The sequence below is a fragment of the Macrotis lagotis genome, chromosome X (assembly GCF_037893015.1).
Source record: "Macrotis lagotis isolate mMagLag1 chromosome X, bilby.v1.9.chrom.fasta, whole genome shotgun sequence".
Taxonomy (NCBI): domain Eukaryota; kingdom Metazoa; phylum Chordata; class Mammalia; order Peramelemorphia; family Peramelidae; genus Macrotis; species Macrotis lagotis.
This window is the reverse complement of record NC_133666.1, coordinates 326,201,758-326,216,556: the sequence shown is the minus strand read 5'-3', so window position 1 is coordinate 326,216,556 and position 14,799 is coordinate 326,201,758. Positions and strand designations below refer to the sequence as shown.

The 14,799-nt window shown below is 36.3% G+C and overlaps 1 protein-coding gene across 5 annotated transcripts in view; it reads left to right on the top strand.

Moving 5' to 3' along the window:
- Positions 1-14,799, top strand: part of KIAA1328 (KIAA1328 ortholog) — a 554,082-nt gene that overhangs the window by 25,120 nt on the left and 514,163 nt on the right. The gene's annotated exons all lie outside the window — the stretch shown is intronic.

Below are 14,799 nucleotides of genomic sequence, written 5' to 3'. Positions count from 1 at the left end.
TATGTAACCTCTTTGTGAATATGTGCCAGTTGTAGGGCTCTCAGATACTTTTATATAAGATGAAAATTTTTGTGAGGATATATATTAAATAGATTTTTACAAGTAAGCAATGAAAATTGATAAAAACTATGACATTTTCCATAAAAGCATACATATCACTAAATTTTGGTAAATAACTATTTTAGTTTCAAATGATTAAAATAGTAACTTTCAGATTTTTCAAGTTTTATTTCAACTGTTATAATTCATTAAAAAATTTTTTTCTTGGGGCAGCTAGGTGGCACAGTAGATAGAGCACTGGCCCTGGAATCAGGAGTACCTGAGTTCAAATTTGGCTTCAGACACTTAATAATTAACTAGCTGTGTGACCTTGGGCAAGCCACTTAACCCCATTTGCCTTGCAAAAACCTAAAAAAAAATTTTTTTTTATAAGTTCTTTCTTTTTTTCATTTTTTTTTTTGGCTAAAAGCATAGAATCTCATATAGAGATCCCAAAGGCATTGTTCTCTGGTGTGATAAACCTGAGGAGAAATCTAATGTAGCAGTACATACTGGAACAAATTAAGTTTTTTATGTAAATTCTTTAGGTTAAGTACCTGGGTGGAATTTTCACTGGAATCAAAGTGTATTTGATTAGGGAACAGTTCTATTGTCATCATTAGTGTTAGAATTTTATTCTCTTATATTATCTACTAGATGGGCAGAAGTAATTGTCCTCATTTTTGAAAAAAAGAGATTTATTACATCTATTGCAACTCTGTTCATGGCCCTTGATAGCCAATGTAATCCTGATTTCAGCTATTTGGAATTGGAGAGCATTCTTGAAGAAGGAACAGCAATTTACCTTTATAAATTCTCTCATTCAGTGAAAATCAAATCATGGTGATAAATCAGTGAATGAAAAAAAGCAGTATGTCAATAAGCCCTTACTCTATATGCTTTGTGCTACAGATATAAACATAATTGAGTCAGAATCTGCCCTCAAACAGCTTAAATACTTATAAGGAAGATAGCATATAGACAAGTGGTGCTCAAGGAGAGTTTGTATGGTAGAATTAAAGAGATTGCAATTGGAATTTTAGGGAAATTGATTTCAGGAATGACGGTATTGAGTTGATGTAATTAGAACTCAGAATTACTTTTGATAAGAGAGGAATATTAGTCACTAGAGAAAATAGCTTGAGAATGACCAGGAAGTATCTTGATAGGAAGTAGTAGTCAAATCACTTACCTCCCAGAAGCCTAGCTCCTCAGGGTTGGAATTTTTAGATGTCTGAAATAAAGAGAAAGAAAGAAACAGTCCTTGTCCTCAAAGAGCTCACATCCTTTTTTTTTTTTAATGATATTTTATTTTATTTTGTTTTTCCAATTACATGTTATAGAAGTTTTTCAACATTCATCCAAATGCATATGCATATTTTTAATATTTTCCTTCCCCCATCCCTTCCCCCTCAGGGGTGAATAGTTAGATGAATATTGTAAATACATATTTGTGTTTAATTTGTTTACAGATTAGTCATTTTCAGTATAAGGAATTAGGAAAAAGGGAAAAGAAAGAAAAATCATGAGATAGAAATACATAAGAGAAACTTTTAAAAATGAACTTTGGTTCATTCAGATTCTGTAGGGTTTTGTTTCTTTTATTTTGTTATGTTTTGTTTTTTCTTCCTCTGGATGGGGGGATAGCATTGTCCATAGGCAGTTTCTTAGGGTTGTTCTAGCTCTCTGAACTGCTGAAAGGAGCTGCATCCATCAAGGCTGATCATCTCACAGTGTTGTTGATAATGTGTACAATGTTCTCTTGATTCTGCTCCCTTTTCTCAGCATCAGTTTCTATAATTCATTCCTTCTCAAGAAAGCTCAGATTCTAATGGGGAAGTCAAGGTATAAACAAGACACCTACGAGACACCTGATAAATTCTCCTATAGAGAAAACAAATTAGCATTAAGGGGGACTAGAAAAGACTCCTTGGAGAAAGTAGGTCTTGGATTTTTGTATTTTTTAACAGATTCTTTTAAAATATTTTTAACAGGTTAGGAAATTCTGTTTTTGAAAGCATGGAGATCTGAGAGTTTTTAATAGATGGTAAGACAAAAATAAAAAAATATCCTATTGCATTGACTTTATAGTGTAATTAACTAATAATATATGGAGAGCTATTGTTTTTAGCAGTGAATGTAAACCCATATTTCAGGTAATCTTTTTTTTTATTTCTTTAAGGCAATGGGGTTAAGTGACTTGCCCAAGATCACACACAGCCAGGCAATTATTAAGTGTCTGAGGTCACATTGAAACTCAGGTTCTCCTGACTCCAGGGCCAGTGCTCTATCCACTGCGCCAGCTAGCTGCCCCCTATTTCAGGTAATCTTGATAATTTGGAAACTCTTGTCAGATAAGACTAGATCATCATTGCTTTTTCCTTATGTAATATAGCTGTTGAAGAACTAGTATTAGGAGTAGGTGTTAGCATTGACATTTTCTAATTGCTACCTTTTTTTTGCATTAACATTATTTTCAATACTTACTTTCTTTGCAGGAATTTTCTTAAGCCACTTGTCCATTTTATAAAACTTAGTTGACATAGACAGTAAAACCTGTAAATTCTCTTACCAATCTTTCCATATTGATGAAATCTCGTTTTTCCATTAGGATACTTTGTTTTACCTTAGGTGGCATGCAACCATCTGATATACAGATTCAGGGTTCATTGGGGAAGAATTGGAGATTGTTCTTTAGATGATTTAATTGAGAAAATTATGTAGCATTGTTGACATTTGTTGACATTGTTAGACATGTTGACATCAAGGATCAAATTGATTTAAAAAAGTCTATGGAGAGTAGAAACTCCTTTTCTTATTTAATAGCAAACTATACGACAAAAACATTGAATTTAAATGGCTCAGTGAAATGGTGCTGAATTTAGAGTCAGAAAAAGTGAATTCATATCTTGACTTTGCTGAATCTTATCTATGCCTCTTCATATTGTAGTGACCATGGGCAAATTACTTGAACTTTGTGATTTGAAGTTTTCCTTATCTATAAGTATGATTTGTACTATTGCCATTTTTGTCATCTTTGTTAGTTTTCAGGGTATGAGGTATAACCTTAGGGTGTCTCTGATTTTCATTTCTCTTGTTTGTGATTTGCTGAAGCTAGAAATAGTTTCAATGAGTAACTTTGCTGATTCCCAAGGATTTTCCAAATATATAAAAATATGGGCAAATAAGGGATTGTTTTATTACTTTTTACTTGACTTTCTGCCTTTAATATCTTTCTCTTATTGTTGTTAGCATTTCCAGAGCCATATCAAATAATATAGAAAGAGAGAATCCTTCTTTAACTCCTATATTTATTTATTGGAAAAGATTCTAGTCTATTCCCATTACATATGAGTCTTGCTTTTGGTTTTAGATAGATTTTTTAAAAAAATGCTTATACTTTTACACTTTTTAGCATAAATTGTTCTTTGTTAAAGGCCCTTTTTTCCATCTGTTGAGATTATCATATGGTTTGGGTTTTTTGTTTTTAATATGATGAATTATGTTTTTTTTAATGTTGAATATTGGTATAAATAGAAGTTGGTCATAGAAAGTGTTTTCTTGTATGGTAAATTTGTGTGGTAAATTTGACAAGATTTTGTTTAAAATTTTTAGATTGATATTCATAAATTCTAATGGGGTGTAGTTTCCCTTCTATTTTAGGTATTAAAACTATATCTTGCTCACAAAAATATTCTGATAGGATGCTTTCTATATTCTTTAGAATAATTTGTGTACTATGGGTATTGATTGTTCTTTAAAAGTTTATTAAGAGTCTGCTGTGAATTCATCAGGACCAGGAAGTTTTTAATCAAAAATTGTTTTTGAGGGGATAAGAATGGGTATCCTTAGCTAATTCTATTTCTTCAAAATTAGATTATTTAAGATCTGCATCTGGTCTTCTGATAATTGGAATATTTTATAGTTTTGACAATATCCCTCATTTTTTTGTGTGTTTTCATTTTGTTATCATGTAAGTGTGTATAATATATTCTATTATTCCTTTTATTTTGATTTTGTTAGGAATTCATCATGTTCATTTGCTGTTTTATTGATTTGATTTTCTGCCAATTTTTTTTCAGGGAGTTTATCAACTTTTATTAGAATTTTTTTTTTAGGGTTTTTTTTTTTTGCAAGGCAAATGGGGTTAAGTGGCTTGCCCAAGGCCATAGAATTTTTTTTTTATAGTTTTTGCAAGGCAAATGGGGTTAAGTGGCTTGCCCAAGGCTACACAGCTAGGTAATTATTAAATGTCTGAGGCCGGATTTGAACTCAGGTACTCCTGACTCCAGGGCTGGTGCTCTACACCTAGCCGCCCCTTATTAGAATTTTTAAAGAAACAGCTTTTAGTTTTTAGTTTTATCATTTCTGGGTTTTTTTTGTTTCTAATATATCTATTTTTTTCTTTGATTTTTAATACAAGGAGCTGGAGGGGCAGTGAAATTGAGTGTTATACTTGGATTCAGGAAGATCTGAGTTAAAATTTAGTTTAGTTTATTTACTGTGTAATTCTGGGCAAATCACTTCATATTTTTTTCCTTATTATTCCCAGATGTAAAACTAGGGGATCATTTTGACATCTACTTTTAAGGGTTATTTTGAGATTCCAATAAGCAAATATTTTTTAAAGTGCTTAGCATAATGCCTGGCACATAAAGGTGCTATATAAATTCTTATGCCCTTTTTCCCCCCCTTCCTCTCCTTGCTAATTAATGTTCATCATTTGGGCTTATTTTAGGTTTGTTTGTTTATTTGCTTTCTTTCTAGTAAAAAATGAATATTTCAGGCCATTAAACTTCTTTTTTGTTTTGACAGTGTAGGCTTATAGATATATTATTTTTCTTTCAAAATTGCTTTAACTTTATCCCATAGATTTTGACATGTTGATTTATTAGTATCCTTCTTTCATATTATTTTAATAATTTTTATGATTTATTCTTTGAATCAATCATTATTTTAGTATTTCATTGTTAAGTCTCCATTTTTTTTGTTTGTGGTCCCTGAATCAATCACTATTTTTATTACTTTATGGTCTCTAAAGTATATATTTACTGTTTCTTCCTTTTTACATTTCTTTGCAATCTCTAATACCAGGTCAGTTTTTGTAAAAGTTCCATGGGGTGCTGAGAAAAAAGCTGTGTGTGTGTGTGTGTGTGTGTGTGTGTGTGTGTGTGTGTGTGTGTATGCATTTATATGCAAACATACACAAGATATACAGAGACAACACACACACACACATACACATTTTGCAGTCCATTTAGAAAATATCTTAAGTCTTAACTTCCATTTCTCCTGTAATTTGTTCAGATCTGTATTTTCCGTTTTGTTTCTTTTTCTTTTAGACTTATCCAAAGCTGAGAGAGGATATTGAAATCTCCTGTTACTAGTCTTTATACTGTCATCACTCAATATATCTTCTTTATGGATTTGTATATTAAGGCATTTGGAACAAATAAATGTGTTACTCATAGTGGTTTGTTGTTATGTTTCCTTTCAGCATTATATGGTATCCTTATTTATTTTTTTTTATCTTTTAAATGTTTGCTTTTGCTTTGTCAGTTAAATATGGTTATAACTCCTACCTTTTTGGATTCACTTATGCATAGCAATATTTTTTCCCCAGCTCCTCACTTTTCTTCTGCAAATGTTTTTGTCTTTTAGATGTTTCTTATAAGTAACAAATGGTAGAGTTTTGTTTTTTAATTTAATCTGTCAGTCTTTTTTCCACTTTATTATATTGTGACTTCCATTCACATTTAAATATGAGAATTTTATGTTTACTTCACTTTTCTCTAATGTTTTATTTTTTCAAGCTTTGATTTTTTTCTGTACCCATTTCTGTTGTAAATACAGTATCATGTCTTTTTGCTTCTTTTAGTGTTATCTTTTTGAAGGCAGCCTTATTCCCACTAGCTTGTTTTACTCATTCTGAAACCTTTTCCTTTTCCTCCCATCCCATTCCTTGCTACCATTTTAATCTTTTCCCTTTGGAGTTTTATCTATATGTGGGATCAGAACCATGTGTTACATACAGCATTGGTTCTCTTTAAACAGAATAATCAGAATACCAAACTGGAGAACAAAAGGGAGTTTATTTGCTTTTCTCAAGAAGAGGACACAACTTCTGTAACATGAGTTACAGCTCTTGGAGGAGTGGGAAATGCCATGGCATGTGAGCCCTCTTTATCCTAGTCCCTAACACAGTCCCAACCTCCTGGACTATTACCTATTGGCTAGATCGCTGGTCTCTCATGATCTGTCCATGAATATCAAGCCAATTGGTGCAATGCACTTTAAAGCAATATTTACATAATTATTCAGAGTCAGTTTTACCTTATCAAGGAGAGATAATTGATTTTACCCTATCAGAGAGATAATTCTGTATCCTTCCATATATGGGGGTCAGTCAGCACAGTGCTATATAATCTTTATTGCCACCTGACCTTGGGAAGTGGAAATTTTGCAACTCTTGCTGATGTGGCTTTGGGAAAAAGGAAGACTCTTTGAAGCCACGAGGGAGGGTTCACTAAGTTATAGTCTCACTCATCTATTAGTTCCTTTCTTTTTGGCTTTTTTTCTGCTTATTTAACCCTTGCCCTATTTTTTCCCCTCTAGTTAAATACAATCTTCATTTCTCCTTCCTCCTCCAATTTATTTTATTTTGCTATAAATCCATTCTCTACTCTTTTTTCTTTTTTTATTGATATTTTATTTTTCCAAATACATGCTATGAAAAATTTTTTCAACATTCATCCTTATATATATGCACATTTTTTAAGTTACAAAATTTCCTTCCACTCTCCCTTCTCAGGCCCCCTCCCCTCAGTGTGAATAGTCAGGTTAATATTGTACAAACATTTTGATAAACATGTCTACAAACTAGTCAGTATGAGACTTTTGTTTTGTTTTGTTTTTTCTTCCTCTGGATGGCGGATAGCATTGTCAATAGCCGATCTACTACAGTTGTCCTAGCTCTGAACTGCTGAAAGGAGCTGCTTCCATCATGATCATTTCACAATGTTGTTGTTAAAGTTCTCTTGATTCTACTCCCTCTGATTCTACTCAGATCCTGTAACTCATTCCATGGTTCTTCTCTAGAGTCTAACTATTTATGGTTTCTTATAGAACAATAATATTCCATAGCCTTCGTGTACCATAACGTGTGTAGCCATTCCCCAACAATTTCCAATTCTTTGTCACTGCAGAAAGGGCTGCTTTGAAAATTTTGGAACATGTAGGACTTTTCCCATTTCTTATGGTTTCTTCTGGATACAGGCTTAGAATTGGAATTTCTGGGTCAAAGGGAACGAACAGTTTAATTGCCCTTTGAGCATAGTTCATATTGCTCTTCAGAATGGTTGGATCTGTTCACAGCTCTACTAGCAATACATCATTTTCCCAATCTTCCCACAACCTCTCCAGCATTGATCATTTTCCCTTTAACTCATCTTAGCCAGTCTGATAGGTGTGCGGTAATGCCTCATAGTTGTTTTAAATTGCATTTATCTAATCCATAATGATTTGGAGCATTTTTTTCATATGATCATATGTAGCTGTAATTTCTTCATTTGAAAACTGTGTCTTCATATCCTTTGACCATTTATCAATTTGAGAATGACTTGTAACCTTATAAATTTCATGCAGTTCTCTATATATTTTAGAAATGAGACCTTTTTCAGAATGCCTAGTTGTGAAGATTGTTTCCCAGCTTTCTTCTTTCCTTCTAATTTGGGCAATATTGATTTTATTTATGCAAAACCTTTTTAATTTAATATATTCATCTTGCAGTTTATAATGTACTCTGTTTCTTGTTTGGTCATAAATTTGTCCCCTTTCCACAGATCTGATAGATAATTTGTTGGTGTATTAATTTATCTATGGTGATGTGCCCTTTATGTTTAAATCCTATACCTGTTTTGACATTATTTTAGTATAGGATTTGAAATGTGGGTCTATTCCTCGTTTTTTTGCCATACTATTTTCCAGTTTTCCCAGCAATTTTTGTCAGATAGTGAGTTTTTATCTCAGAAACTGATGTCTTTGGGTTTGTCAAACAGTAGATTACTGTAGTCATTTACTGTGGTTTCTTTTTTGAACCTGCCCTAATCCACTGATCCATTATTCTTTCTTAACCAGTACCAGGTAGTTTTAATGACTGCTGCTTTATAGTATAGTTTTAGATCTAGTAGAGCTAGGCCACCTTCCTTTACACTTTTTTCTTTAGTTCCTTTGCTATTATTGACCTTTGATGCTTCAGATGATTTTTTTTATTATTATTTTTTCTAGCTCAGTAAAATAGTTATTAGGTAATTTGATTGGTTCTGTTCCTTTTTTAATAAAGGTTTTATTTCTCTCACTTTCTTATTATCTGTTTTACTTTTCTTTGGTTCCTTTTATTCTTTGGTCCACACCCCTTATATTTATTTAGTCCTTTATTCTTTATATTTCTCATGGAATTAGGTAACTATTTGGGATTCTCCATTGTAAATAATTTCTGTAAATTTTCTCATAGGTTGTGTTTCCACCCCTCCACTTCCTAGTTTTATTTTTGTGCAGTTTGTTTTGTTTTTGTGTAGTTCTTACAGGCAAATTGCAGATTTAGGAATATTCTTATGCCCCTGATTATATAGTTCATTATTTGAACTTTACCTTTTCTTTGTCATTTTCCCTCCCATTTTCTGCAAAATCTTTTCCCTGGTTCTGTGCCTTCCTACTCTTTGAATGTCGGTTGTTCCAAACCATTCTTAATTCCTCTTATATTGCAGCAGGATGAGTGACCTTTTTAAGCAACATTTCCCTGCAGACAATTCTCATTGTAAGATTCCAGTCTTCATTTACTACTACTACTACTACTACTAGTCCTTCCATATGGAACGGGACCATGGCAACCAGTCGAGTGATTGGTGGCTTGACTTGCACAATTATGTTTATTATAGTGAGGTATATGCTGTGCAAGGCATCCTTCTCACTTGTCTTTACTAGAATTATTTCATCCAATGGACTATTGGAGATGGTTTGATTGTTGCAGGACTCTCTTGGCTTTAAAACAATTTCACTTCCTCCTATATCAGAGAGGCATCACTGGGCAAGAATCAACATGTGATATCTGACAACAGAATATGACAACCAAGTATATCCTAACCTGACTCCAAATTAACTAATCATCATTTGACCTTTCCTCACAGACTTTCCTTGGTTTCTCTTCCTTCTGTACTGGCGAGGTAGCATGGCATATCACCAGTGCTGGACAAGCAGTCTCATATGTTCCTAACCTTTTTACTTGGTAATAACAGACCTTTCACCTATGACTTGTGAACCATTCATCAGTATGATACAATTGGCTTTAATACTAGGACAATGTTAACTTGCCATTCATAAGATTGTACTGCTCTCCTATTAGTTAAACTTGCTAGAGCTCAATTTCTAGGGCATCTGGCCTTATCTAGCCATGGCAGACACCCAGCCTTTAAAGTTAATCCATATTCTACAATTATGGATCCATTTATCGAATCTCTCATCATCCATGGAACATTCATCAGTGATAGAACCTTTCACTAATGAAATAAGATTTCTCCCTCTTCCTTTTCCCCCTCCCCATGACCTTTTTTAATTTTTGCCCTTTGCTTTTGTTGTTTTCCTTTCTTCCTTAAAACCTATGAGAACTATTTTATTTTTGATAACTGGTTTGATTAGTATCATATATTATCCTCTTTATTTTTCTCTTCATTTCCCTTCTTTTGCATCTTTCCATTTTCTTTTTTTTTCATTTTTTAAAATTTTTTTATTCTCATTTTGTACAAATTTTTTTTTACATTAATAAAATATTCTTGTTTACAAGTAAACAAAATACCCCTCCCCCATGAATATAGATAGACTTGCTTGGGTGAAAAAAAGTAAAGGGGAGAGGAAAAAAAATTAAAATTTGTTGTGGCTTGCTTCCTTGGGGCCCACAGCGGCGACCTCCCTCCAGGAGGGGAGCTGAGAATAAGGAGTCAACCCACTACTGCCTTATGCCTCCAGCTCAATTTTATTATTGCTTAGCTATTACATATATACTGTTAGGTTTTCCGGGGTAGAACAAAGAATAATGAGGTAATTGTTAGGGGGCGCAAGCAATGTGTAGGTACAGCTTCTTGCATTACAGGATAGGAGGGTACGTTAGGGAGGAGATGATAAGGTACAGCTGTGTCTAGCACCCTTGGACAGTGGGGCGGAATGTCCAGCTCCCAAGGACTCTGGCTCCCAAGGACTCCAGCTCACCTTATCTCTCAGGGTGGCAAGCCAGCTCCTGAGACTGTCCAGGTGGCGGTTTACTTGGAGATGATTTGTGTCATGGCTGTTAGAATAGTCTGTGTACCCACAAAAATTAAAAAATAATAGTAATAATTGTAGGTATGGCCAGGTGGCACAATGGACGAAGCACCCGAGTCCATATCCAGCCTCATAAACCCAATAATCACCCAGCCATGTGACATGCAAGCCACCCGATCCCCACTGCACTGCAAAAACCAAAAAGAAGAAAAAAAAAGACCCAAAATAAAATAAAATAGTAATAATAGTAGGGGTGGCTGGGTGGCAGACAAAGCATTGGCCCTTGAGCCAGGAGCGCCTGGCTCCAGCCCCAGACACCCAAAGATCACCCTGCTATGTGGCCTCAGGCAGGCCACCCAGCCCCACTTGCCCTGCACCCTCCCCCAAATAATAATAACAACAAAAAATGTGCTTCAGTCTTTGTTCCAACACCAACAACTCTGTCATGGGTGGATCACATTCTTTATGATAAGTCCATCACAAAAGTTACTTCCATATTTTTCTAACCCTGCCATTGCTGATCGCAACTCCCTCCTTTCTTATTTCTCCACTACCATGTACTATATTTTCTCTCTCCTTTCACTCTGACTCTGCTGTGGGGTCGCTGAGTGGTGCAGCAGACAGATCCTTGGTCCTGGGGCCGAGAAGCCCTGAGCCCCCATACCACCCCTTAGACCCAGCATCCACCTGGCCCTATGGTCCTGGGCAGGCCATCCAATCCCAGCCCCTTGCAAGAAGCAAAAAAGAAAATGTGTTATATCTGACCACTGTCCCACCATGGTCCATCCTCTCCTCCTTTATTCACATCCCCACCCCTTCCCCTTGCTCCCCCCCTCCTTCTTACTCCAGATGTCTATACCCTATTGAGTATATTTGCTGTTTCCTCTCCTAGCCATCTCTGATGAGAGCAAAGGTTCCCTCATTCCCCCTTGCCTCCCCCCTTCTATATCATTGCCATAGCTCAATGTAATTAAAAAAAATCTTATTATGTGAAATATCTTGGATTATTCCCCCTCTCCTTTTTCTTTCTCCCATTCCATTTCCCTTTTTTTCCTATTGACTCCATTTTTACACCATATTTTATCTTCGAATTCAGCTTTCTCCTGTGCTTCAACTATAAAAGAAGCTCCCTCTACCTGCTCTACTAACTGAGATGGTTCATATGAATATTATCAGTATCATTTTTCTATACATGCAGTTCATCCTCATTAAGTCCCTCATATTTCCCCCCTCTCCTCCAATCTCCATGCTTCACCTGAGTCCTGTATTTGAAGATCAAACCTTCTGTTCAGCTCTGGCCATTCCAACAGGCACATTTGAAATTCCCCTGGTTCATTGAAAGTCCATCTTTTTCCCTGGAAGAGGACATTCAGCCTTGCTGGGTAGTTCATTCTTGGCTGCATTCTAAACTCTTTTTCTGGTATATTGTATTCCAAGCCCTACGAGCTTCCAATGTAGTTCCTGCTAAGTCCTGTGTGACCTGACTGCAGCTCCATGATATTTGAACTGTGTCCTTCTGGCTGCTTGTAATATTTTCTCTTTGACTTGGGAGTTCTGGAACTTGGCTATAATATTCCTGGGGGTTGTTTTTTTGGTATCTCTTTCTCGGGGGGATCTGTGGATTGTCTCAATTTCTATTTTGCCCTCTGCTTCTAGAATATCAGGGCAATTTTGCTGTAGTAATTCTTTGAAAATGATGTGAAGGCTCTTTTCCTGATCTTGACTTTCAGGTATTCCAATAATTTTTAAATTATCTTTCCTAAGTCTGTTTTCCATATCAGTTGTTTTTTTCAATGAGATATTTCACATTTTCTTCTAATTTTTCATTTTTTTGGTTTTGAAGTATTGATTCCTGATTTCTGGTAAATTCATCGATCTCCCTGAATTCTATTCTTTGTCTGAAGGATTCGTTCTCCTCGGAGAGTTTTCTTATCTCTTTTTCCATCTGGCCAGTTTTTCTTTTTAAAGCATTCTTCTCCTCAATAACTTTTTGAACTGTTTTATCCATTTGACCTAAGCCGGTTTTTAGCATGCTATTTTCTTCAGCATTTTTTTGGATTTCCTTGACTAAGCTGCGGACTTCATTTGCATGTTTTTCCTGCATCTCTCTCCTTTCTTTTCCCAGTTTTTCTTCCAACTCCCTCATTTGATTTTCAAAGTCTTTTTTGAGCTCTGTCATAGCCTGAGCCCAATTTCTGTTTTTCTTGGAGTCTTTAGATGCAGGAGCTTGTGCTTCCTCATCTTCAGACTGAGTATTTTGATCCTTCTTGGGCTCATTTGCAAAATATTTCTCAATGCTCTTCCTCTTGTTTCTTTGCTTGTTCATTTTCCCAGCCTAAGCCTGTTTTTAGGGGTGCTTCCTGAGCTCTTGGGACACTCCCACAAGGGTCTCAGTGTGTGAGGTTCTGTCCTCCCTCCTGGTCTGTGAATGATCATAAGCGCCCCCCTCTGCCACGGGGCCGAGGTGGGCGGGGCCCTGTTGTTCCATGGGGGTGCCTAGACTGCGATCAGGATCTGAATGTGTTCAGATCCCAAGAGTCCTGTTCCAGGGGCAGAGGACAGAGCTCGGCAGTCTTTCTCTCTCCACTCCCCTCCCTCAGCTCAATGGGCTCATGCCCTGGAGGCTCCTGCTTACCAGCTCCCCCTGCTTCTGTTTCCAGATCTGGGCTGCAGAAAGACCAAGCTGCTTGCTGTGTGCCCTGAGGGCTGGGCTCCTCATGCTAGCTCTGGCAGAGGTCCCCTGCTGTTCCCCCACTTTGTGCTCGGTGCTCCCCGGGGTGCAGCTCAGGAGACTCTCCCGCTGTGAGCCTCAGCTCCCAGTGCCCTGGGGCTGCCTCCGGGAGGCTGAAGTTCTTTCACTCTGGGGGGCCACCCCTCTGGCGGGCCGCCCCTCCAACCCCGGAGAGCAGAGCCTTTCTGCTCTTTCCAGGTTACCTTGAGTAGGAGAACTGCCTCACTGGGTCCCTTTGTGGGTTCTGTCTCTCGAAAGTTTAGTTAGAGTCCTTAGCTGATGAGTTTTATCAGAGAGCTCCTAAGACTCGATCCCTTCATGTCGCCATCTTGGCTCCACTCCCCCTTCGCCATCTTAGCTCCGCCCCCCTCCATTTTCTAATTAAAAAAAAAACTTGATTCACCTGTAGATAGGAGGTGTTTCAGACTTATTTCTTCACTGTCACCTGATTCTGTTTTTAAATGTGTCATCTTGTGTGTATTTAGTTTATATTTGTATTTATGTTTAGTATATTTAGTATATTTGTTAATATTCTCCTTGAAATAATTTTGTTGTTGTCCTTGTTTGCTTTAGTCATTTACCTATCTTTTATTTATGTTGCTGAAGTCTTTATTTTGTTTATTTTATATTATTACAATAATTTTGTTGTGAGAGTAATCATAACCCCCCCCTCCAAAAAAAAATAGATGAGAAACCTCAAGAATAGATAAGAGAGAAAGAAAAAAGTGTACCTTAGTCTGTGTTCAAATTCCAGTGGCTTCTCTCTGGGATGAGTTGCTTTCCCCATCCCCATCTTAGCCAACAGAGAAGATACTTCAATATTTTTCTGATAGTTGCTATCACTCGTTCTATTTCCCCTCTATTCCTCCTGACTCTCATCTATTCCATTTTCTCTCTCCTTTTATCCTGTCCTGTTTAGAGGTGTGTTGTATCTGAATACCCTTTCCCACAATCTTCCCTCTCTTCTATCACCTATTCCCCCCTTCCCTCTTGTGCCCCCTTAATCCCATCCCTTTGCTCTCATTTTTCTTTAGGTTAAGATAGATTTCTATACCCTATTACGTGTATATGTTATTTTTCTCTGAGCCATTTCTGATGAGAATCAGGCTCACTCATTCCCCCTTACCTTCCCCGTTTTATTCCATTGTCACAGCTTTTTCTTGACTCTTATGTGAAATATCTTAGCTCCTTTTTCTCTTTTCACTTCCTCTCAGTACTTTCCTTTATCACCCATTGACTCCCATCTTTTTTTCTATATTATACCATTATATTTAGCTCCTTCCTGTGCCTTGTTTATATATGCTCCTTCTAACTGCTCTTATAAATGAGTTCATTTGAGTTATTAGTAACTTCTTCTCATGCAGCTATACAAACAGTTCAACATCATTAAGTTCCTCATAATTAGTCCTCATCCACTCCCTCTATGGTTCACTTGAATCCAGTATTTGGAGATCAAACTTTCTGTTCAGCTCTGGTTGTTTCAATAGGAAAATTTGAAAGTCCCCTGTTTCATTGAAAGCCCATCTTCCCCTGAAAGGGGATGTTGGTTGTAAACCAAGATCTTTTGCCTTCCAGAATATTATATTCCAAGCCCTACAAACCCTTAATGTAGATGCTGCCAGATCCTGTGTAATCCTGACTATAGAGTCATGGTAGTTGAATTGTTTGTTTCTGGTAGCTTTTAGCTCTTTGACTTAGGAGTTCTGTAGTTTGGCTAT